Source organism: Eschrichtius robustus, chromosome 16 (assembly GCF_028021215.1).
Source record: "Eschrichtius robustus isolate mEscRob2 chromosome 16, mEscRob2.pri, whole genome shotgun sequence".
NCBI lineage: Eukaryota > Metazoa > Chordata > Mammalia > Artiodactyla > Eschrichtiidae > Eschrichtius > Eschrichtius robustus.
The window spans coordinates 28,355,073-28,368,137 of NC_090839.1; positions in this window are offsets into that span (position 1 = coordinate 28,355,073).

Genomic DNA, 13,065 nt, shown 5'->3' on the forward strand with positions numbered 1-13,065 from the left:
CAGAAATGGAAGACATTTTTTTCTGAGTCTCAAAGCCCAAGCTTTTGGTTTGGAAAAATGATGGAATTTAGTCAAAGCCATGAGGAATTTGAGGGTATGCAATTTATACCCTCAAGAGAAGAATAGATGAGTCAGAATTGGTTTTCCTCTTTAGGAAATGAGATAAAGATTATCTGGGAGGTGGAGAGAAAGGCAGTGTAGCAGAGATACTTAGTCGTCATGCAATTATCGGATTTCCCCTTCTTCTGTAGCTGCAGATGGCCACATAGCTGAAGACGACATTTCCCAGTGTGCTTCGTGATTAGATGTGGCTGCATGACCAGGTTCTGACAAGGGATATGTGAACCCAGTGGTGTGTGCAACTTCTGGGTCATGTATTTAAAGATAAAAGGGACATTCTCTCACCACTCCTCTTCTACTCCTGGCAGCTGGAGTTTGACATGGTGGTAGAATCTGGAGAGGCCATCTTGGGCCACAAGATGGAAGCCACATGTGAAGGACATCAGGGCAACAAAGTGGAAGGAGCCAGGGTCTCTGACACCATGGGACTCCATATCAGCTGCACTTCTTACCCTCTACTGGTTAGTGAGAGAGAAATCAACTTCTATCTTTTTTAGGACATAGTTTGGCCTGTGTTACACTAGCTGAACTAGCATCCCAAGTAATACAGAGGGTCGGATATAGGAAGCTAGGGAGTGAGTAGATACTGGTGTGTGATGCTGAAGAAAGAATACAGAAACCCCAGGTAATCTTAAGGGATCAGAGAGCAGGACTTACGGTCCCACTCCTGGGTTAAACCTAAGGAAGCCATGAACCTAGATGTCTGAGTAGGTGTGCAGGCCCCCTGGACCAGGAGCCTTTCTGCACGCACAGGGAGGTGGGGGAGTAGGTGACCTGAGAGGAGAAAGTGAAAGAAGACACCCAGAATTGACCAAGATTAAGTTTCTACCACTCAGTGGAATGGAGGCTATTTATTTTGGATGTGGCCTGAGAGTTACACCTGCTGTACTTCTCCTCCCTCCTCCTTTCCCTTCTTCTTCCTCTTCTCCTCCTCCTCCTCCTTATTCCTCTTTTTCTTCTGCTCCTCCTCCTTTTTTAAAAAAATAAATTTATTTATTTAATTTATTTATTTTTGGCTGTGTTGGGTCTTCATTGCTGCTCGCGGGCTTTCTCTAGTTGCGGCGAGCGGGGGCTACTCTTCGTTGCGGTGTGTGGGCTTCTCATTGCGGTGGCTTCTCTTGTTGCAAAGCACGGGCTCTAGGTGCGTGGGTTTCAGTAGTTGTGGCGCAAGGGCTCAGTAGTTGTGGCTCGTGGGCTCTAGAGCACAGGCTCAGTAGTTGTGGCTCACGGGCTTAGTTGCTCTGCGGCATGTGGGATCTTCCCGGACCAGGGCTCGAACCCGTGTCCCCTGCATTGGCAGGCAGATTCTTAACCACTGTTCCACCAGGGAAGTCCCCTCTGCCTCCTTCTTCTTCTTTTTCTTTCCCTTCTCCTTCTCTCCCTCCTCTTTCTTCTTCTTCTTCTTCTTCCCCTTCTCCTTCTCCTTCTTCCTCTTCCTCTTCCTCTTCTTCTTCTTCTTCTTCTCCTCCTTCTCCTCCTTCTCCTCCTCCCAATACATTTTTGGCTGAGCACCAAGGCTCAGATTCAGGTCCTAGCTCAGCCATCAGCCTGCTGTGTGGCCTTGAGCATGTTGCATCATTTCTCTGACCTGGGGTGTTCTCACTGGGAACATAAAGGGGTTGAACTCCAGGATGTCCAAGGTGGCTCTTTCTTCATTAATGTTCTGTGGATCTTCTCTGTATCTGATACTGAAGTGGGTTCAGGAAAAGTGTGAGAAAGTGTCTCTCTTCCAATTCATGGAAGAATTGGACACAAACACATGGGCATACAGGTATATACACACTTAAACAAATAAATGTGGATAACCAAACATCCCAGTAGCCAAGAGGAAATATAGTATCAAGGTTTAAGATGCAGGCTTTGGAAATGAACAGACCAGAGTTTCACCCACATCTTCATCACTAACTAGCTGGTGACCTTGGGCGTGTCACTGTACTTCTCTGAGTCTTGACTTCCTCACATTTAAAGTCAGGGTAATAATAGCTACCTTTAGGGCTCTCATGGACAGAAAATGAGGTAATATATGTAGAGCACCAAGCTCAATGCCGAGCATATGGTAGGCACTCAATAAATGGTTGTATTGATGAAAACTGTGAATCATGGTAGGAACCAGTGAAATGTAGAAAAGGGCAGGGCGAGGAGGTCTCAAGTGTAGAATAGAAGGCTCCCCGGGGGCAGGGTTGAGGAGCTCTTGGAGGAGGCAAAACATGAATGGTGCAGGGATGTGTAAAACTGTTAGCTGAGGGGATGAGGTACTACTAGAGGGAGAAGGAGAAAAGAGACACAGAAGCAAGGTGAAGCCAGGCTTGAGAAAAATCTCTTCCTCCCACTGGACCTTATTTTCCTCCTTGTAAAGTGAGCATAACAATATCTGCCTTGCAGTGTTGTTGCAATGATTACTAGAGATGACGCAAGTCAAGCGCCCATGAAGAGGCCTGGCTCATGGAAGCTTATCAAACATCAGTTTCATTCCTCTCCCAGGAAAGAGGGAGTCACAAAATATCAGGGTTAGGAAGACCCTCAGAAATTATCCATGGTAACACACATGCCTATACATGAACTGTTCACACATCATCAGTCTATCCAGCTATCATTTATCCATTTTTCATACATCCATTCAAACACCACTGATTCATTTATCACCCATCCACCATCCATCTAGCCAAACGTCTATTCATCCTTCACCCACCATCTATTCCTTATCCATCACCATGCATTCACCACCAACACACTATCCATTTACCTATCATCCATTCTATATCCACCCTTCATCAATCTGTTTATCACCCATACATCCATTCAGCCAGCCACCCAGCCAGCCATCATAATTCCATCTAACCATTTATCTATCATCCATCCATCATTCAACTGTCGACCATTCACCAGCCATTAATAGCCATCCACCATCTTTCATGCATTCATTAGTTCCTCATTCACCCATTCTTTATGCATCTACTTATCCCTCATCCATCCATCCGTTATTCCATTTGTCATTTATCTTTCCACTGTTTCTCATACATCAAGTATCCACCCAACATATATTCCTCATTCACTTCTTTGTATCTATCATTCACAAGCCAATCATCAACTCACCAATCTATTCTTCACCTATTTCTCTTCCATCTACCATCCATCCTTCATTCACTCTTTTACTAAATAGCTATCATTTATTAGACACATGTATCATTATCTATGCAACTGACATCTATAAAAACACATACAATTAATCTAAACATTTCATCATCCATTTGTATCCATCTATCCAGTTGTCCATCCACTTATGTTTCATTTTCCATGTTACCTGCTAGGTAATCTGCACTAGGGATACAGACTAAATAAACTACAATCTGTCCTCAAGTAGTTCAGAGTCTAGTAGAGAAAGACAGACAAGCCAGGAAGTAGTTAAACATAATGTGATGATGTGATGGCTACTCTTACAGCGGAATGATTGTACCAAGCACCGTTGGAGAGAACACAGAGGAAAGAGCCATAAACTCTGTCTGAGGGAATGAAGGAATGATTCACAAAAGGGGTGGCTATTGAACTGGGTCTTGAAGGATAAGTAGAAGTTCAACTGGTGTTTTTGTGGGGGGGAAAACTGAGTCCTAAAGCAGGGAAATGAGTGCACAACCATACTGAGAGCAACAGGGTAGAGACTTGTAACTAGGCCTGCAGCCTCCTAGATGAGTGTTTCCACTTCCCAAATCTGGGAAGACATGTAAGTGAAGAAAGCCCACCTCAAAGCAGGGGAGAGGCTGCTGTTTCAGAATGGGGTGGTGAAGGGGATTTCCTTAGACATCGGCTCTCCATTCAGGGGCAGGCGACAGCAGAAGCACCAGGAACTGGCACGGATTTGACAAAGGGAAGAAAAGAATGGCCTTGGGAGGGAGTGAGGTGAGGTGAAGTTGGATCAGAAAGGAGACCCCTAGCATCTCCTTGCTGCCTTTACTCAGGTAATTATTAATAATATTGTTACACGGCAATATTGTTACACTGTCGCAGCCATGTTTTATTCAGCACAGACTATGTGTTAAGCTTTCCATGCATAATCTCATTTTGTTCCCCACCTGCAGAAACCCTAAGAAGTAGTTATTACTTTTATTTACATTTTACAGATGAGGAGACCGAGTCTCTGAGAAGGTAAACTAGGAGTTAAATCTAGTTCATGTGGCTACAAATTCCATGTCTTTCCCACTCTGCTTCCTCTCTCTCATGGTCCTTTGGGCATGGTATATTGTTACGCTAGTCACTGAGCATGGGGGATGAGTAGGGAAGGAGGAGGGGCAGTAGGAAGAGGAGAATCATACATGACTTAGACAAAATTACTTATGTACTAAAATGTATGCTCCGTCACAGTGGAGATTCTCTCTGTATCCCCCAGACTTTTAAACAGTGCCTGGCACATAGTGGACAATAAGTATTGGTTCTTGTTTGAATTCTATTGCAAAGAAAATGGATGACCAACTAGAATATAGAGCACATAGGCTCATTTGTTCTAAATAATCCTAAGTAACACAAATCCTAAGTAATGATAGCATAAAGAAGATAGAATTTTATTTCTCTCAGGTCTGGATGTAAATAATCCAGGACTAGCTCGATGGAGTTGGGGTCCCAGGCTCCTCCTATCTTGTAGCTCTCCCATCCCTAGGGTGTTGCCTGGTCCCTATGGTCTCAGATGGCTCCCCCATGTCTACACCACAGCCAGCGGGCAGGGCGTGGAGGGGTGAGGAAAGGCACTGTTTGCGTACCATTGGTCAGAATTTAGTCACATGGCTAGAGCTAGCTGCAAGGGGGAAGCTGGGAAATAGAGTCTGTTTCGTGTGGCTAAGTGTCCGGCTAAAAGTCAGAGGTTTTACTTCTATACGAGAAGGGGAGAATGGGTATGAGGGGCAACCGGTGGTCTCTGTCACAAATAAGGAGCCTATGTGTGGGCACCAGTGTTCTTCATGGTGTGAAGACTCCATAGGGACATATATGGTCTCTCCCACTAGACTGCGAGCTCCCTGATGGCAGGGGGCTACATTTAATCACCCTGATATCCCTGGCAGCTTCTAGCTCAGACTTAGGAAAAAGGACCTCTCAGACCTTGGCTAGAGTTTTGATGATATGATAGAATCAGAACAAGTGGGTTAGAGGGCTTTTGCCTGGTGATGATCAAAATGGAAAGGACTAAAGGTCAGGCTGGGCGTCTGGGAGGCGGCCAGCCATAGTGGAGGGACTCAGGAAGGTGACTTACAAGAGGGCTGCATTGGGTGAAGGGGCAGAGAAGAGCCTGGGAAGGAGGAGGCAGTGTGGGGGGTGGAAGAGACAGCACAGTAATTGCAGCTCTTCCTCAATAAAATGCTCAGCGGCCCACAGAGCATCTTGGCCTCTGCTACCTCATCAGTGAGGAGAGGTGGTGCCTGAAGTTGAACAGGGAACGTGCGGTGTGTCTTGAATGCCACCAGCTCATCCCGTTCCTATCAGAGAACCAGCACTGGTTTCCTCCCTCCCTCCCTCCCCTCCTTCTTTCTTTCTTCCTCCCTCTCTACCCTCCTTCTTTCTTCCTTCTTTCCTCCCTCCCTCCTTCCTTCCTTCCTTCTTTCCTTTCTTTCTCCTTCTGTTTATTTAGTTTATCCCAGAAATTTGAAAGCATTCCATCTTGTACTGGGAGCTTTACAGAGGTGTCCAGCTCTATTCTAAACTGGGCAGCACATAACACAGTCTCTCTCTCTCTCTCCATAAAATTGTATAATTGTATAATGTATAGATACATATGACATATACATGTGTATATATATGTATACATGCGCCCAAGCATACGTATGTATGTGTATATAATCACCTACTGTGTGTCAGTGCTAGCCACCCTGCTAGTCTCTGGGGAACACAGTGGGAAGCAAGTCAGACAAAGTCCTTGCCCTCATGGAGCTTATGGTCAGGAGAAACAGATAATATACAAATGAATGCACAAATAACTATAAATATTAAATTATTAAATCAGTGCTATGAGAAGTACAGAATGCTATGAGAACATATTCACTATTCACTCCAGCATTCATTATATGAATATTTAACAAGAGAGATTATATGTGTTAAAAGATAATTTTTGCAATAGAATAAAATCATGTTTCTTGTTCAAATATAAAATGAACATGTATCAAAGTTTTTATTTAAATTATTAATTCATAAGGGAAACAATAGGTGTTAAAAACTAATTCAAAGGAGAATCCAAAGCATATATATGCTGAAATTAATTTGCTGAAGATGCAAAACTATTTTCTTCCAAGAGGGATGGGAAAGGGATTGGGGGGTGGGGGGACAGTTGTACCTCCAGCAGATAAAACTTACTTGCTTCTCTATGACCAAGAATTATTTGTATCACTATCAGTCTTGTTACAACTTACAGAGATGTACAATAGCTCAAAGATAAGGAAAGGCATCTACCACCATAGAATCAGTTAACCTGAAATGAGGTGAAGGCAAGGCATAGCATTCAGTAGGACAGCCTGTTGTGGTTTTTGTTTTGTTTTGTTTTGCTTTTTGCCATTTCAAAGTCTTTTACAATTTTCCTTGATATGAGTCAGACCTGTACTAGGTACTGGTAATACAGAGGTAAACCATACAGACATAGTATCTCCCTCAGGGAGAATGTTATAATGTTCCCTTATGTTCTAATAGTGGGGCAGAGGGCTGGGGAACAGATAATTTTTGGAAGCCAAACTGAGTCTTCACCATTTTTGTCTAATAGATCAGATTATAAAAGCACTTTATACCCTGAGAAAAACCAGGGCTCCTCTGTCTAGTTCTAAATCCCCAAATAATCAAAGCCTTGAGGATTTCCTGTGAATTACTGACTCCCTAACAAAAACAGCTTTATTTCTTACTTCTGCAAAACTATGTCCAAAAATATGCGATTACCTTTGCAGGAATAATAATCAGGTGAGAAAATTGTTTTTTCTACCTTGGACAAACTAATCCTTGGTAATTTTTTTCCCTTGAAATATCTGTTATATCTTTTATTTGGTGATTTATCATTCTAAAACCTGGACCTTCTTGTATAACTTCTTTTCAGGGAAATTTTTGTTTGCTTTCTAGCTGCTTTTGTCTCTTAAGTTTTCTTTGAGACAACAAACAGTTATACACACACACACACAAAACAACCAGGATAATTATAAACTGTTGTAAGCGCCATGAAATAAATAAATGTAGTGATCAATCAAGATGAACTGGGGGGGCTTCCCTGGTGGCGCAGCAGTTAAGAATCTGCCTGCCAATGCAGGAGACACAAGTTCGAGCCCTGGTCCGGGAAGATCCCACATGCCGCGGAGCAACTAAGCCTGTGAGCCACAACTACTGAGCCTGAGCTCTAGAGCCCGTGAGCCTCAACTACTGAAGCCGGTGTGCCTACAGCCCGTGCTCCGCAACAAGAGAAGCCACCGCAATGAGGAGCCCACGCACCGCAACGAAGAGTAGCCCCCGCTCGCCGCAACTAGAGAAATCCTACGCGCAGCAACGAAGACCCAACTCAGCCAAAAATAAATAAATTAATAAATTACAAAAAAAAAAAAGATGAACTGGGGACAACAAGGTCCTACTGTATAGCACAGGGAACTATATTCAATATCCTGTGATAAACCGTAATGGAAAAGAATATGAAAAAGAATGTATATATATAATGTATAATTGAATTCTTTGCTGTACAGCAGAAACTAACACAACATTGGACATCAACTATACTTCAATCAAAAAAAAAGAAAAAGAAAAAAAAAAAAACTTGGGAAGAGGGAAAGATTGCTTTAGATCAGGGGTCAGCAAACTTTTTCTGTTAAGGGACCAAATAGTAAATATTTTAGGCTTTGAGGGACATCCAGTCTCTGTCACAGTTCTTAAGTGTGAATTATAATGGGAAAGCAACCATAGACAATATGTAAATGAATGTGCATGGCTGTGTTCCAATAAAACTTTATTTATAAAAACAAGTGGTGGGCCAGATTTGGAATATGGGCCATTGTTTGCTAATCTCGGCTTTAAATAATGCAGTTTTGTAAGGACTTCCTGAGAAGATGATGTTTAAGATGCAGCCTGAAGAATGAGAAGAGGCTAGCATCCCAAGCAGAGCGGACAGGATGTGCAAAGGCCCTGGGGTAGAAAAGAGTTTGGTGTATCTGAGGAACAGTAAAGGAGCCAGTGGAAGCACAGTGATAAAAGAGTGAATGAGTGAATGTATGAATGAACTCAGTGACTAACCCTAAGTCTGCTTACATAACAGGTGCTAATAAATGTTTGTTTTTATTATTTAAAATTTGAGTCAGTAATATATTCATATAGTTCAAAAAGTATAAAAAAGGGATCCTGTGAAGAGTCTTATTCCCGCTCTGTTTCCCATCTGCCTGGTTCCCACTTTTATTAGTTTCTGATCTTCCCAGAGTTTCTTCATGCGAATTTATGCAAATGAAAACTACATCATTAACCCCAGGCCATGCTTGGTGAGAGGAGCTGGGACTGAGCAGGCAGAGACTCCTCTGTCCATGAAACATGAACCAGAGCTCCAAACTTGAGTTCTATCCAGGCTGGGCTCTGACCCCTCCCAACCTGGCCTGTGTGCAGGGGAGGCACGGCCCCTCCATGGGAGGGACAGCTTCCTAAGACTGGGACAGGTCCCACCTGAGCTGCTTCCAGGTGGAGCCACTCTCAGCTTAAGAACAACTGGGCCCCAGAGTGGAATTTTCCTCCCTTTCCCGTTTTCCTTCAACTTGTTATTGAGGAGAAAGTCTCTGTTGAATGCTGGTGTGTTTTTAACACCTCTCTTAACACTTACTTCCCTTTTTAACAGAGAGCAGGCCTCCACCTCTGAGCCTTCGGCAGGCAGCCGGATCTGGCAAAAATTTAATGACATTGTTTTGTTTTCATTGTACTTATTTTTATGGTTACCTTCTATTTATGGCACAAGATACTGGTTTTCCATTTATGGAGGGATCTAAAGTTCCCTTTCGAAATGAATATATCTATGTTTTTAAAAGACAGTTCATTTAAAGAAAAAAAAATATTATATAACTGTCAGCACAGGTGGTACCCTGACATGGAAAAAATTGTAAAGAGGGACTTGATGGGCTGAAAAGGAGGAAATGCCTCTCAGGTCAAATGCCTCTCCCACACCCTATTGAACAGAAAGGACCACTGAGGCTTAGTGAGGGGAAGGGACTCTTTCAAGGTCACATAGATGACATGGACTGAGAACTGGACCTCTCGATCCCCTTGTGGTGGGGACATTCTGTGCCAGAGGGATAGGGCAGAAGTCAGGGATCACGTGCACTTCCACGGGCCTGGCCACTGCACTGGCTAGGGTCAGGGTCTTCCCAAAGCTGGCCAAAACACAGACTGAGTGCAAAGAGGGCCCGGGTCATGAAGGAGAGGAGGGAAGCACGCTGGTGTCCATCATGCTGAGTCCATGTGCTAGACCCTGGGCTGGGACCTTGCCCCAAGGGAGCTCACAGATTCGGAGGAAGACACATCCTACAAAAATAACTCAAGTTCCTGGTGGCAGTGTAGCCAGTGCTCCAACAGAGGCATAGCTGTTACATCTATAACTAGTGACATCTGGGGCTTTTGCCTGCTGAGTGGCCATTTCTTTTGGAAAACCACCCCTCCCCCACTCTCGGTTCTTGTAGCTCAGGCCAGGCAAACCCCACACCCACTTCAGAGATGAGCACAGAACTAGGCCTGGCTTTGTCCCTCTAGCCATAGGGGTTGGCACAAGGTTGGGCATGTGACCCAAGGTAGGCCAGTGGGGGTCTTCTCTTGGACTTTTGCTGGAACTACTAGGGGAAGGGCCTGCTCCAAAGGGGTTTCTAAAAGGATAAGTCATGATCTAGAGTTGCTGACAGCCATCTTTGCCACCAAAAGAGGAGAGACTCTCTGAGAATGAAGCTGACATCCAGGAAAACAGGGATGAGAGATGGAGAAAGTTCTAATTATATCATAACATCACTTGGATTCAGCCATGAAATCGGTGCCCTGAACTCAGTTCTGGAAACCAATAACTCACTTTTTTTTTTTTCCCATTAGCTACTTTGAGCTGGATTTCTGTCACTTACAACTGAAAGAGACCTGGCCAATTCCAGGCAGAAACACAGTGTCATGGGAAAGTTGGAAGGGGACAGTGGTTGGAGTGATGAAGTCTTGTCCGGGAATCCTTTCTTGTGGAGGTGGGTTTGAGCAGCGTTTTGAAAAATGAAGAGGATTTTGATGCGTAAAGAAGAAGCGATCTTTCCAGTGAGGGGAGCATCTCAGGCAGTGGGACAGTGCCCGGAATGGCACAGTGCGGCTGGAGAGAGGAGGGGGCTAGAGAAGTGGTGGGCAAGGGGCTGGCAAGGAGGGATATGCCCGAATTGTACAGAAATTCAGTCTATTCCTCTGCCTGTGTCCTCCTTCTGTGGAAGGGTGCCCTTTATCAGTGAATTTACCCACAACCATTTAGTGAGCACCTACTACGTGCCAGATGAGGTAGCAGTGGGAAACACAGGCAAAGTCTATGCCCTCCTGTAGCTTCCGTTCTAGTCAAAAACTCTCTGCAGAGTCTTTCCTGACCATCCCTACCCCAAGGTGCCTTAGCTGCTTCCTCTTCTGTGTTCCCTCAGCCCCCTGCCTCTTCTACCATCAGAGCCCGGAGCATGCTGTCACACATGGCTGCTTGGTTTGGTTTGATTTTTTACAAGTCTCTCCCTCTCCTCACCTCCCTGAACCCCCCCAGTTCTCTGCTCATAATATGTTCTCAATAAATATTTGTTGAATAGATGAATAAGTTTGGAATGCGTCTTGCAGAAACAAGAGCTAACCTGGGTTAAGGACTTGCTATGCGCCAAGCTAAATACTTCAGAGCCTGGAGCTAATTTATTTTTCACAATCCTAGGGGGAAGCCACTATAATTAACCCCATTTTAGAGATGAGAAAACCAAGGCTTGGTGAGATTAAGCAATTTTCCCACAGCCCTGTAACTTAGAAGCAGCAAAGCTGGCAGTGCAGAGTGCCCAGTTCAAAGCCATGGGCACATCACACAGCCAGCGGGAGGTGTCTTGGCATTACTGTGACCATGTTGGGGTTTCCAGGAGTCTCTGAACTTCATATGAAGCTCAGTTGTCCATGAGCTGTTTTTAGAGAGCAGGTTTATTGCTTTCATCCGCGTCTCAGAGGGGTTCTTGATAACCCCTACATTCTAGAAGCCCTTCTGCATACAAGAGAAAGGTGGAGAATTTTTGAATATTGGACTGATGAGGTCCAAGTCATGCTTTGGAAAGATCACTTTGGCAATTCATTGCAGCATTATTCGCAAGAGAAAACATAGGAAACATCCTTAATGTCCACCCAAGAGTGGACGCGTTAATTATATTATGGTAATCCTTCCGTAGAAGGGAATACCACGCAGCTGTAAAGATGAATGAGGAACCTCTTTATGCACCAATATGGAATGATTCCAATACACATTTTTAAGTAAGTGAAGCAAAGTGCAGACCAGGGTGTATAACAAGCTTCTATTTTTAAAAAGGGAGTTAGCAGGTAAGATTATAGATCTAGATATGCTTCTCTGTGCATAGAATATCTTTGGCAATATTCACAAGAATATAGCCAATGGAAACCCTACCTCACATCGTTTTTATGAAGATTAAACGAATTAATATTAGATAATTGCTTAGAAGAGTGGCACTAGTAAGCATTAGAGGAGATTTTGTTGAATAAAATAAAACAGGGATTGCCTCAGCGGACAGACAGGAGGTGATGGAGGCTGGGGGAGAGGCTTACTTTCACCCGATGCTCTTAGGTAACTTCTGAATTTGGTACCATGGGCAAATATTATTGGTATATTTTTTAAAAGTTAAAATTAAATGTATCTAGATAGATGAAAGATAATCTGAGGGAATCAGAGACTGGAAGGAGGACCCACCCAGAATCCCCGGGAATGAGCTGGAATTGGTCAAAGGCTGCATTGTGTGGTGTGAAAATCAGGACGTGAGGAAAAAGGGGAGTGGGGGGGACACCAAAACACCCACGCCCCAGGGCCCACTATAAAAAGCACATTTAAAAACACCAGACTGGAAACGGTTTTTTTTATTATTATTATTATTTTTTTAAATAGCAAAAGCTCGTCCCCCCAGGAGGCGTGTTGCAGCTGTGGCCGTGGCAGTTCCCAGGTGATGTCAGTCCTGGCCCCGTGCCAGCCCCGGCCCCTTGGAGACGGTCTTGGTGGGTTCAGCTTGACTGTTTTTCCTTCCTGAGACTTGAGGACACCTTCCTGTCTCAAAGAAAGCAGCCTTTCCAGGGCTTTCTGAGAGCCAGGGGCGGGGGAGGTGGTGGGCCTGGGCCGAGAGGAGAGGGGGAGGCGGGGGAAGATGGGTGAGGGGTGGGGAGGAGGGGGAGACAGCGTCGAGGAGAAGAGTGAGGGTCGGGCGAGCTGCACACAGGCCCAGATCCGGGTGACTTCTTAACCACCCCACAGGGGACAGGAGGGGGTGTGCTCCTTGGGAATCCGAGGCCCGCCTCCCTGACCCCTTCCTCACCCTGCCCTGGCTGCTGCCTGGGGGGACGCGCTGGGGTGGGGTGGGGTTGGGGGCAAGAGACGTTCCCACGGAGTTCCCAGCTGGTCAGCGCCTTCTCTCTTCCCTAAGCTCTAAGCCCGTCCCTCTCTCCTTTATGGCCAAAGGCCCGTTGCCAGTATCTTCTGAGCTTCCAGGCACGGGTTTCTACAGATGGGATGAATCGCAGAGCTGGGTTCGAGGTCTAACTGCACTCCTAGCTGTGTGACCTCAGGCCAGCCACTGCTCCTTTTTGAGCCCCATCTGTGAAATGGGTAAAACCCACCTTGCAGGGTGGATACGAGACCGCACGATGTGATGCAGGTTCACGGACCCAAACCCAGACCCTGAATCCCCCTGTGTGGGCTGGGGTGAAGACCCAGGCTGGTGGGATGAC